This window comes from Octopus bimaculoides, chromosome 22 (assembly GCF_046866305.1).
Source record: "Octopus bimaculoides isolate indiv1 chromosome 22, ASM4686630v1, whole genome shotgun sequence".
NCBI classification, from domain to species: domain Eukaryota; kingdom Metazoa; phylum Mollusca; class Cephalopoda; order Octopoda; family Octopodidae; genus Octopus; species Octopus bimaculoides.
Window position 1 is genome coordinate 24,207,824 of NC_142949.1, and position 13,478 is coordinate 24,221,301.

Genomic DNA, 13,478 nt, shown 5'->3' on the forward strand with positions numbered 1-13,478 from the left:
GTGAGAATATATCTGCACTGCATACGCATCTCATCGTTCCAGCAGGTTGAAACTGTGATCATGATAATGACAATTATAATGATAACAACGAAGATGGTGACCGAGAAGGAGGTAATGATGAATATTTTGGAAAATATCATAATGGAGATTATATATTATTTCATAATGCCAAGTAGGTTTGTTAACTCCTTTTAATTTCTGAATTCAAATCTAGTCTAAGTTCATTTTATCTTTCATCTTTCTAAGGCTAACATTGGTTAATTAAAATATTTCATGACCTGACTGAACAGTTTTTTCCCCTTCAAAACTGTATGAATACTTTATAATAATAATAATAATAATACTATCATAGTAGGTGCCTTAGGTATAATAAAAAAAATATTCAGACAAATACATAACAAAAACACCAGGACTTACAAATATATATAACATACAGAAAATTGCACTACTGGGCACAGCACACACCCTACGCAAAACACTTTCAATACAGTAACCATAAGAGCACCACAGCAAACCACAGCACATACCCAAGGCACACAGAGCTGTGCTCGGTAGTGAAGTGAAAGCACCTTATAAAAATAAAACTACTGAACAACAATAATAATAATAATAACAATAACCCATTTGCGCATATTAACACACATCAAGCAAAAGCTAAGTAAATATTTTTCAAAGAATATGATTTCTTCCTAAATAGTGACTTTCTAAAAATGAATGCTGTGTATCATCCAATGAAATATTCATTACCCAAACCAATTTTCTCATTCCCTTCACAATTTCATCTTCCAAATCATTACCCCTCACTCATAATATTTTCTTCTTTTATTTCCCAGCTCCAAAATATTTATACATTCCTTTTATTCTTTTACTTGTTTCAGTCACTTGACTGTGGCCATACTGGAGCATTGCCTTTTAGTTGAATGAATCGATCCCAGGACTTTCAGTTTCTGTCTACCAAATCCACTCACAAAGCTTTGGTTGGCCCAAGGTGCCATACAGTGGGACTGAACCCAGAACCATGTGGTTGGTAAGCAAGCTACTTACCACACAGTGACTCCTGCACCTATGCAATTTTCCATCAAATTTGTTTCAAAAATATTTCTGATGAATTTTTAAAAAAGAAACTAGTCAAATGATATTCTGAACTTGTCCATGTTCATTATGTTTCTATAATCATTTTTGTTGGTTTGTACCTCTATTAATTTTATTACTGTTATATACATAGAGTGGTGGATTGGCAGTAGGATTAGAGCATCAGAAAAAGCCCCTTGCAGTAAATGTTATGGCTATATGCTAGGTTCAAATCTCAGCAAAGTCAAATTTACTTTGCATTTTTTTTTTAGGTGGAGTCAAAAGAATGCAGTATATAGCACATATACTGGAGTCAAATGTAATCAATTCAACTCCTCCTCCCAAAAGTCTGGCTTTGTACCTATCTTAGTAACAAACATTACCATAACATATATGTAAAAGCATGATGTAGTCTTGTCTCATCAGATTCCATACCAGCATGGAAAGCAGACATAAAATGATGATGATGTACAAGCACAGAATCCATCAAAAGGTGACACTTTACAGTGTAATTTTTAATCTTTCAGTTTCCAGTGTGGCACCATTTTCTTCTAGGACTTCATTTTGTCTTCTTTCAATTATTCTTTTCAACTTGAGCATTGCTACTGTTCTTTTTTGTGTTTCTAGTCAATGCATCTCCGCAGTTCACATTAAGTACTATCTTGTTATAATCTTTGCCTTCTTTCTGTAGTTCCAAAGTAAGATGTTTCTTTTTGATTGTGAATTTCTTCATCTGTTTCATTTGCAATTGCCTATTGTATATTTAAAAAGTCATCCTTTCACTTCCTTATTTGTACACCCTAAAACCTTATTCCCCTTTATTATACTCACTCAATCTATTATTTCTGTTCTTATTCTCTCAGTCTTTCTTTCATCTCTCCCTATATTTCACTATCTGTTTGCTCAACTAACTGGCTATCTCTCTCTCTATATATTTTTTTCTTTCCCACTTATGTATATGTTCATTGATTTGTTTTCATGTCCATTTTTTCCCCTGCTAGCATGGGTTAGACCAGGGGTTTTCAAACTTTTTGACTTGCGGACCCCTTTATATTTCAGGCTGGACCCCCTTATAAACACGCTTATGAAATTTATACATAAATATTTGCTTAAAATAACATATATTTTTATATTTATTTATTTAACAGTATTTAACAAATAGGTTTATTGTCAATTAAAAGATTTCGATTAAAAAACATATATAAAATCAAATTGCCCATAAAAAAGTATTTGCTGTCCACGGACTCCGTCTTGTCCTTGCAGACCACAGTTTGAAAACCCCTGGGTTAGACAATGTGTCATTGAGGCATTGTTTACAACTTAATGCCCTCCTTTTGCTAACTTTTACAAGTTTTTCAAGTAACAGATCCACGAACCTATTTTTTCCCTCCAAAACCAGTACAAAGCAACAGTCACATACACAAGAAACAGACAAACCAACAGTTCAACACATATTATAAACATACAGATAACAAAGAAAACAGCACTCCCCAGGAGTAAAAAAAACTACTGGTTACAATCTCTCTACTCCCTCCTCTCTCTCTCTCTATCTGTGTCTGTGTGTGTGTATGTGTGTATAGATACATACATGCATGCATGTGTAAGTGTGTGTTTACATCGGTCCAACAACCAGAGTTTTTAATATTGTGTCTGGGTGTGTCCCATAACTTAGTGGTTCAACAAAACAATTCGAGGCACTGTCATGCTATTAGCTGTCAGAAGTGAAAGTGCTCACTGCTAGTGAAGTATCTGTCTGTCTGCCTGCATGCCTGTTGCTGGCCTGTCGATTCTTTGGCTACTGACAGCTAATACCATGACTGGCTGGAGCAAGCTATATGTCTGTCTGTCTATCTATCTATCACTCGAAAGTTATTGGAACAAATTTGACACCTATATCCATGCGTTTGAAAACACAGAGTATAAGGGTACTACTAAAGCAGAGTGGTCCCGAACGCGCAGTCGCGCGTCCGCGCTAGCTAGTCGTGAGTGGTCGATCCTATTATTTTTAAACTTCAAACTTCATTTGTTTTCTATTTTGATAAATTCTCTCTGTTGAAGATTATATTTTTATATTTTAAATAATTTGCAATTTCAGGAAATATGTTTTTATATTAAATTTGTGTTTTCTAATAAGGTGGACGAGTGATTGATTGATAGATAGATAGTAGATAGATATCAGTAAGTAAGTAAGCCAAAGTATCAACTCAAACCAGCAGGCAGGCAGACAGACAGACGGACACAGCAACAGGCATGCAGGCAGACAGACAGATACTTCACTAGCAGTGAGCACTTTCACTTCTGACAGCTAATAGCATGACAGTGCCCAATTCGACAAATAGACATCGATAACATAAGTATCAGACTGAAATCAGTATTGGGGTCAATAATGATTACTTGAAGGTGGTGCATCAGTATGGCTGCACTGAAATAACTGAAACCAGTAAAACAAAAAATAAAAGCTGACTAAGTTCAGTATTACTATTTACCATATTTTCATATCGGATCTTCAGAAATAAAATGATGGTTAAGAGTTAAGGAAAGGTGGGAATAGAGATAGTGAGAGAAGAGTGTGAGAAAAATACACACACACACACACATGGCGGTGCCCTAATTAAGGAGTTGATTATAAATGAATGAGGGTATCATTGGAATGAGCTTTAGAGACAGAGATACTGACGAAATAAAAAGTGGGATGTGAGATGATGTGAATCTAAGGATCAACTGTAACATCCCAAATTCTTTTGACAAACAAGTCTACATTGGAATAAATTCAGGGTAATTTTAAGGAAGATACACAGCAAAAGTATTCTTTCTCTCGGTTCTTCACTTCTGTTTCTCTACAGCTTTCCATATAAACCAACGATCTGCTAGAAATAGTAACCATATTCCCTTTCAAGTCATACATCACCGTTTTAAAGACAGGAAAGACACGTTGATTAACGATCCTATAAGTATGGAATGGTCATGACTGGAACGTCTTGGATACAGTTACCTGTTCGATCAAGGTAACAGCTCGCTGAAATTACCAGATCTAATAGCAAATTCCTTCAATGCACACTTTATAGTCTTGAAAAAAAAAGGAAGGAAACATTATATAATACAGTTCTACATATAGAACAAAAAGGATGGCTATGGCTGGAATGGCTTTGATCGTAAGTCTATTCGATCAAAGCAGATTTAGAGATAGAGAATAACAACAACTACAACACTCCAGATGATGAGACTCGGAGAATTGAAAAAGATTGAGAATAACTCACCAAGTGGCGCTTAGTGTTTTGTAGTTTTTCACAAACAATATTCGGTGATGGAGGAAAATATTCCCTCAGCATATAAAGTCCCCCAACGAATCAACGTGCGGAGGCTCAATACAATCGCTCATCCTGTTAGAAATAGATGCCAAATATCCCTCAAATCACTCATCCGTCTCTAAAAGAACTTATTGGATAATTTCCGGGAAAGAAAAAAAAAAAAAGATCACAGATTAGATGGTCACGGGTTGAAAGTTTTTGATTATAATACATCTCAATTAGGGTAGCTTTGAGGTGAGACAAATCAATCTTGTATTTCTATTTCTCTTTATATGATCGCTCAACCTGCTAAAAATAGCAGCCAAATCTCTCCGAAATTACGCCCTACCGACTAAAAACCGAATAGATACTTTTGGAGAATGTTGCCCTAGATAGGTAATGCCCGAATAAAAGACGGGATGGCATTCGAAAGAATGCCGACAGGATACATGGTCATGGGTAGAATACCTTTGATCATAAAGTCGAATCGATTAAAGTTAATATGTGGTTAAATAACAATAATAAACAGACTGTGCAGATTGTGCAACAGAGAGACAACTCTGCAGTACAACAATTGCGTATTGGAATGTGTAGCATGGAATATCTGAAACATTCAATTAGGGAATCACATGGAAAGGTGAGCAAAAAACCTGCAGCGTGGCATTGCTGTCTGATATATGGGTTACTCTACTACAACTTCGTTTGATTTAATACGAAACAAATTTAATGAAACAAAAGCGAACTTCAATTCGTTTTGGCATTATTAAAAGTGAACTTAAATTTGTTTTTTATTAAATTTAACGAAGTTGTCATTTAACTCCCGGTAAGCAACGTTCCATCAGATCTTTGGTATAAGAAAACAAACAAAAAAACTTGACCATTGTAGCTTTTATTCGGACTATATATAACGAGAGAGTAATTAGAGGGAAATTTGGTTGCTGTCGTGTATCTCATATCAAATACCAAAAACATTGATTTGAAATTCCGCCAAGGTCAACTTTATATCCTTTCAGGGACGGAGTAATGGACTAAACCCTCCCCTAATATTGCTGGCCTTGTGCCAAAAGTCTTCAGTCGTCGGCCGCTCCTATGATGAATAATTATAAGAAAGTGTTTACTTTGACTTTTGTAAAAGTGATTAATAAATATATTCAATAATGGACATTCTTTCGGTCATTTGTCACAAATTCTGAAACGGAAATACTGGCACAATTTGGCATATTTTTTTTCTATTTTTCCAAACTTTTTGCAAGAGAGAAAAAAAAGAAAACCTGTCAAATTTTTAATTCTCCACTCCATTAAAAAAAAAAATTTGGTGTGTGTGTGTGTGTGCGTGCGAGTGTGTATGCAGTGTGGTGTGATGTGATGATGCGTGGGTGCGGGGTGTGGTGGGGGTTGAATTTCACATTTAAAAATGTTGAGATAACAATTTTGTAAAAAAAAAAAATTAAAAAAAGCGAAATACTGAGCGGTATTTCGTCTGTCTTTACGTTCTGAGTTCAAATTCCGCCGAGGTCGACTTTTCCTTTCATCCTGTCATCCTTTCGCGATCGATAAATTAAGTACCAGTTGCGTACTAGGTCGACCTAATCGACTGGCCCCACTCCCCCAAAATTTCAGGCCTTGTGCCTAGAGTAGAAAAGAATAGCCGTTAGAAAGGTTTCCCTGCGCCCCCAACTTTTCAGCCTAAGGTGGTGAATTGTTTTGCTTTTTTTCTCTTTTTTCTTTCTTTTCTTTTTAATCATTAATTTTTTTCAATTGTGTTCTCTGTTTTGTCTAAATTTCTAATTTAATTTTGTAAAACTATTGAGCATTATCGAAATAAAACAATGCGCTGCTGGTCAAACAGTAAAGCCAGGGTTATCTACCTTAAACGTTCAGTTAATAAAGGAAACTAGTTTTTCCATCATACGGACATTAACGACAAATTCAACTGCAAGCTGAGCCCGAGTGAGATTTTAGAGCTAATATTTTTCTTTGTCATGAATACCTATCGCCACTGCAGTGACTTCAACAGGAAAATCTAAAAATACAATAACTGACTGGTTCAATATGTGCCGCGAGGTGTGTGGAGCCATAGTTTATCATGAACGGCGAGGGAAGATTTTTGGAACAAACGATAACCCCATTCAGATCGACGAAGCAAGATTTGCTGGTCGACGAAAATACAATTGAGGAAGAATGCTGAATGTATTTTAGAAGTTATTTCGTGTTAAAGTTGTCGTATTTGGATAATTTTAACCAATCAATGACGTGTATTCAGCTGAAGAAAGTTACTACTGCTGTTTGTGAACAACAACTTTCGGGTCATTTGTAGTAACCGCGCGTGGTGTATGTCGTTTGTTCTTCACCTTGGCTGCTGTGTTTTTGGATATTTTTCACTGTTTTATTTTTGCGCCTAATTATTTTCACCACTCTTGCTTTATTTCATTTTTGCTTAATTTTCAATTTGATTAATTTGTTTACCTGCCTGTTGTATTTGATTTTAACTTTCTGCAATTTGATGGATACAATTAAAACTGAGAAGGATGCGGCAGCGTACTTCGCAGAGAAGGCTATTATGCCTTCTGTTAAGAACTGTAGAAATTGGCACTTTATGAAAAAGAAAGTGGTCCCGGAGAATCTTTACTGGTGGTGCAGTTGCAAAGGCTGCAACAAGACTGTATCCGTCAGAAAAGGTACATAGTAGGAAGGTAGCACACTTTCTCTGTGGACTGTAGTCATTTTTTTGTGCTCTTGGATCAAGGAACTGACTACGGTCCGTTATTGTGTAGAAGAACTGGGGATGAGCCACGCTACAGCTGTGGATTACAACAGTTATGTACGAGAAGCATACGCACATGACTTGCTCATGAACCCAGTTCAAATAGGTGGTCCTGGGAAGATTGTGGAGATAGACGAGACAGTCTTCTCTAGGAGAAAGTATAATCGGGGGAGGGTGCTACCTCACCAATAGGTTTTCGGAGGAGTTTGTCGCGAGACCAAACATGTTTTTCTTTATGCAGTACCTTGTCGGAATCGCGACACACGAGAAGAATGCATCCGCCGTTCGATTCTCCCGGGAACCACGATATTTAGTAACCTGTGGAAGGCGTTTTCGCATATTCCAGAGATTGAGGTGTATATTTTTCGACATAGAACGGTGAAGCACAGCGTCGAGTTTGTTAACTCCAATGATGGAACACACACGCAACCAGTGGAAAGCACTTGGGTGTGTGTGAAACGGAGTAATAAGCGACAGTGTGGTACATACCGTTCTATGTTTGACTCCTATATCTATGAATTTATGTTGCCTTGGAGATACGAAATGTGCGATCTTTTCGAAAAATTATTGCAGTGCATTGCAAGATTTTCAAATCTTGATTAAATGTATTCGTGTATGAATTGATGTATCTCTACCTATTTATTTCTTACACCTGCCTGATGCTTTTTTTCTTTTTCATTTGCTTATTTCCAATTATTAGTCCAGCCTTTTGTTATTTTTATTTCTTATTTTTCTATTGCCCACAAGAGGCTACACACAGAGGGGACAAACAAGGACAGAAAAACGGATGAAGTCGATTATATCGACCCCAGTGCGTAACTGGTACTTATTTAATCGACCCCGAAAGGATGAAAGGCAAAGTCGACCTCGGCGGAATTTGAACTCAGAACGTAACGGCAGACGAAATACCGCTAAGCATTTCGCCCGGAGCGCTAACATTTCTGCCAGTTCATTGTTATTTTTATTTCTATGCTTCTCTGCTTGTACTGTGGCATTAAAATTGATTGAATCTATGCTTGTATCTTTCAATGTATTCAACTTTTGTATGTGCTGCACACCTCAATTGTTTTCTCATTGGTATCTCTGCCTGAACTGTATATGTGTTGCCATGAAATTTTACAGTGCTTTTCAAAGTGTTATATCCTCGACAATTGATTTAATCTTTATCCCTTTGTTTTGTTTACATTGTATACATGCCTCGTTATGGGTTAGGTTAGGGTTAGAGCTATGATTTAGTGGAGGCGCAATGGCCCAGTGGTTAGGGCAGCGGACTCGCGGTCATAGGATTGCGGTTTCGATTCCCAGACCGGGCGTTGTGAGTGTTTATTGAGCGAAAACACCTAAAGCTCCACGAGGCTCCGGCAGGGGATGGTGGCGAACCCTGCTGTACTCTCTCACCACAACTTTCTCTCACTCTTACTTCCTGTTTCTGTTGTGCCTGTATTTCAAAGGGTCAGCCTTGTCACACTGTGTCACGCTGAATACCACCCGAGAACTACGTTAAGGGTACACGTGTCTGTGGAGTGCTCAGCCACTTGCACGTTAATTTCACGAGCAGGCTGTTCTGTTGATCGGATCAACTGGAACCCTTGACGTCGTAAGCGACGGAGTGCCATCAGCAGCAGAGCTATGATTTAGAATTAGGGTTAGACGGCATGCTACAGTGTAAATGGTCACGTATACTGTATGCTAAAGTGGCACTAAAAATTTATTGAAACAGTTTACCTATCAGAAATTAAGTCATGAAAGGGTTAGCAGCGTCAACTCACTTTACTTCACATTTCAATGTTTCTGAGGGCAATAAAATAAAATACTAGATAAGTAAGTACTAGGTCAATATAGTTGACTAATTGTATCCTCCTATAAAATTTCTTGCTTTGTGCCTTTGTTAGAAATTCTCGTTAGTACTATTATATAGTGCGAGCAAAAGAAAAAAAATGATGTTCAGAGAACCTCTGCAGGCTTTCCCAAAACTGTTAATATGAATGTAGATGATGTCTTTTTACAACTTCTGTAAATTGTCTGATGAGAAGGTGATTCCATGTGGAGGTTGCCATTCTGGATAGAAATGATTGGATAAAATATTTAGTAGAAGGTTTAAGCTGCGAGACATGTTAAAGATGATGATGTGGGCTCAGTTTGATATAATATACAGCTAATTAATTCACAGGAATAGAGGCTGTTTTTTTTTTCTTGTTTTATTTGAACAATTTGGCTGGACAAAGGGGCTGTATCCTTGGTTTTTGCATTCCTTCTGAGACGAAAGGCAAGAGCTGTGCCTATGGTCTTTGCAGGCTACTCAAAACTGGTAAGATTGACTCAGTTGATCTTGAATAATATCATGTTGATGACTACAGAAGAAAAACATAGGCAAGGGGATTTCATAAGGTTGACAATCTGGTACGAAAGGATTTAATGCTTGGTTTGCAGGTGAAATACAACCTACGTGACCTTCGAACCTCTCGTCACCAGATGCTGTAATGTGGTTTGTATCCAATATAGTAGTACCACCACTATTGCGATAAAGGCCTACGATATACGGTACCAGTGTTATACAATAACAAGATAATGCAGTGGCAATAAGAACGTAACAACCCAACAATCTCTCACTAACCAACAATAAATATTCCAAATGAACAAACTAACTGACACATTCCAACTTCACTATGTAATTCTTTTTATTTGGCACCTAGGCCAATGACACAGAGAGGACACCACAAGGACAGACAGAACACCACAGTGGGGACAAAAACCATAAAACGAATGAAAATGGAAAAAGGTACAATGAAATCGGTGATTATGAAATGGCTGCATGCGCCCCACTCACATGCAGTACCATTCGAACGTTCTTTCTTTCAGTTTATAAACTTTTTCTTTTTCGGTGTTTTTTTCCTATTAGCATCATTTTGTTTACTCTTTTTTCCTTTTTTTTTTTTAAATTTTGTTTACTCTTTTTTCCTTTTTTTTTTTTAAATCAACAATTTACTCTCTTTTTTTTAAAATACCTTATATATGAAAATTTTGCTGCACGCTGTTAACTGTAATCTCTCGCTTTAAACCTAAATCTAACTCCAAACCCCAACAATAATAAGGTTTCAATTGGTTGATATAACATCGTTTGCTGGATGGAATGTCGAGAATTACTAAATCTGACTGCCTAGAGTCACAAAAATGAAATTTATAACAACGGTGTGTATGTATGTATGTATGTATGTATATGTGTGCGTGTGCGTGTGTGTGTGTGTAATAAGAGAGGGTTGAGAGTGGTATGGCAACTGGCAGGTCGTCGGGAAGCGTTGATTTAGTGCGATGACGGAAAAGAAATTGTTGATTGAGTAAAGAGAGTCGCACTATTATGGGAGGGGAATAAGAAGGGGCTGGTATCTATGGAGAGAGAGAGAGAGAGAGAGAGAGACGGAGAGAGAGAGACGGAGAGAGAGAACTATTAAAGTCATTGAATTAGATCACATTCTCCTCTCCTTTACGAAGAGGACAGAAAAGGGGGGAAAAGACACAATAAATAAAATATTCAAATATAATTAACGGAAGAGAAAGGGTGATTAACGATAATTATTGTTACAATCCTACTCCTCTTCCTTCTCTTTTCGAATAATTTTAGGTGAATTTTTAGGCTGGTGAATTTGCAGTATCGCTACAACGTCGGACAAAATGCCTTATAATACAGGGTGTCCCAAAAGTCACTGATGGGTTTCAATTTTTAATAACTTCGTTAACTTTACAAATAAATGCATGGAATTTTGATACAATATAAAGTACATTATGGACTATAATTACTTCACCTTTACCCTATCTTTTCAGATTTTATGTGCTTTCATTTGAAAGGGTTCATCAACAAGCAAAATTGCCGTTTTGGGGGCTCTGAGTACCCGAGAACAGTACACCAGCGAGAACTTCACTCTGTAAGGTGCACGGTATGGTATGGATTGACAGATTAAATTATTGGATCTTATTTCTTTGAGGACGATGACGGAAATGCTGTCACAGTGACTGGAGAACGGTACAGAACCATGGTCAAGACCTTTTTGCGCCCGGCCATTCAAAGTAGACCTCACACAATGTTCCAGCAAGATGGGGCAACTGCTCATACCGCAAGAGTAACAGTGCAGTTGCTTTGGAGAGAGAATAATCTCCCACTACAGCAATGTCCGCTAGCCTTCACGTTCCCCGGATTTTTCTTATGCTGAAACCTAAAAGAGATAGTGTACGTCAACAAACCGGAGGCCCTGGTGCAACTGAAGGAGAACATCAATGCAGAAATCAGAGAAACGGGGTCTGAATCTCTTGAGGGTGTTATGGTGCAAGTTTTGGAAAGAGCACGGGCGTGCGAAGCCGAAAATGGCTGCTATTTAAGCGATCTCGTTTTTCATATGTGATGTAGTGGAGTTGCAAAATTTGACTTGTGTATATTAATTTTCATTATGTCCTTTATATTGTATCAAACTTTGATGTATTTATTTGTAAAGTAAAGGAAGTTATTAAAAATTGAAACCCATCAGTGACTTTCGGAACACACTGTATTTAGTTACAAATCGTTCCATTACTGGGTTAAAATCCAGCCAAGCCGACTTTACTTCATATATTTCCAGTGTTGATAAAATAAAGCACCGGTCAAGTATTGATTTCGGTTTATTCGAATGTCCTTCTCTGCCTCCCTCAAAATCTAAAGCAATATATTATGTAACAAATTATTATGACGTAAATCTGGATTCTTCCTCTTTTTTAGAAAACTTAGCTAAAAGTTTGGCACGAAGAAAATATATTGTTTCCGTGTTATTTCATCGTGGTATTAAAATGTGGTATTAAAATGCAGTATAAAAATCACGATCAGTTAGTAATATTATAATTGCACCTGTAAAAACTGGGAATGATATAAGTAAAATTGCTGTAATAAAAACAGGTCATACAAAATAACAGGAGTCGTTCTATTAATATTCCTTCAAATTTTGGCTCAAAGCCAGCAAATTTGGAGAAAGTTGCTAAGTCAATTGAATTGACCCCAGTGTTCAACTGGTGCTTATTTTATCGACCTGGAAAGAATAAAAGGTAAAGTCGACCCCCGGCGGAATTTGAATTCAGAACGTAAATGTTATGTTTCCCTCGGACTGACTCGCAGAGATAACATAACGAGTTATACAATTTAATTATTACATTTATTGTTCAATTACATACAAAGAACGCACTCACCCAATGTTCGTTATGAATAAACAAAAGTCATGTCCGCCATATATATATCAATGACATTTTACTACGACAGTCCCACAAGACAACAACAATGAAACAATGAACTCAGACGAACCACATGACACACGGAACGTCAGACGAATTACATATCTAACAGTCCATATAACACCTCCCCACTGAAATTGATGCTACACAAGAAGTATCAACAGCAAAGTCTCTCTTGGGTTTTACGGGTTCTCTTGGACCGTCTTGGGTTGTCTGGTCCATACTCTGGAACGGGTAACATGGTCTTGGGTCTGGTTTGTCTTTGTGTTAGTGGCACAGTTTCCGAGATCTCCATCGGGTGATCTGTTGCAAATTCAAATACAGTGTTTTCTGCATCACCAGGTTCATTGTCTTCCTCAGTTGTGTACCGCGGTCGCAGCTGTTCCCAGTGTCGTCTCCACATCGGGCCATGAGGTATGACCTTCACGTTAAAGCAGCGAGTACCCAATGACTTCTTAATGATTGCTGGTACCCATCGGGGATCTTTGTCTCGGCGAAGTCCATAGTATAGTGCATACACAGGATCTCCGGCCTTGTACTGCCTGGTAACTTTAGCGACATCAGTCGAGCTTGGAGTCACCTGAGACTTATGTGCTTCCTTAGACTGTTTGCCTTGAGCAATGTGTACTGGCGATGGCAGCAGAGAATCAATCCTTGTTCGTATCTGCCGGTGATTCAAAAGTTCACTTGGAGAGAATCCACAGGATGTCGGTGTTCTCCGGTACTGCATCAAGAATTCTTGAAGTGCTCGTGTTGGCGGAAGAGAAGACTTCCTCAGAGCTTGTTTGAAGGTCTGCACCAAACGTTCCGCTGCTCCGTTGGTAGCTGGGTGGTAAGGTGCACCTGTCAGGTGTGTGATCCCGCGTTCTTTGCACCAGCTCTGGAACTCCTCAGACGTAAAAGTTGGTGCGTTATCGGTGACCAGTGTGTGAGGAAATCCGAAGTGCGCAAAGTCTTCCTCAAGCAGATTCAAAGTGGCTTTGGAGGACGTGGAGGAAGTGGGATGAATGCATGGGTACTTGGAATAAGCATCTGTGATCACCAGCCAATCTCTACCCATAAAATTTATTGCATGGTCCAGATGTAAGCGGCTCCACGGCTTTTCTGGT

The 13,478-nt window shown here is 37.9% G+C and overlaps 1 protein-coding gene and 1 long non-coding RNA gene across 5 annotated transcripts in view; one reads left to right on the forward strand and one right to left on the reverse strand.

Annotated features, from left to right (window-relative positions):
- The window catches only part of LOC106873049 (BTB/POZ domain-containing protein 17), a 58,245-nt gene extending 53,805 nt beyond the window's left edge, over positions 1-4,440 (reverse strand). Inside the window, exon 1 of the mRNA XM_014920259.3 lies at positions 4,329-4,440. The gene's annotated coding sequence lies outside the window, so the exon portion shown is untranslated. The remainder of the gene's footprint in view (positions 1-4,328) is intronic.
- LOC149131415 (uncharacterized) lies at positions 1,934-11,625 on the forward strand. Of its 4 annotated transcripts, none has more exons than XR_016237985.1 (3): positions 1,934-3,538; positions 9,816-9,901; positions 10,942-11,625. It is a non-coding gene; the product is annotated as an uncharacterized LOC149131415 (long non-coding RNA). The 4 variants fall into 4 exon arrangements; XR_016237986.1 differs by having other exon boundaries at positions 1,934-3,053; positions 7,872-9,901; XR_016237984.1 differs by having other exon boundaries at positions 1,938-3,053.
- The last annotated feature ends 1,853 nt before the right edge of the window (positions 11,626-13,478 follow it).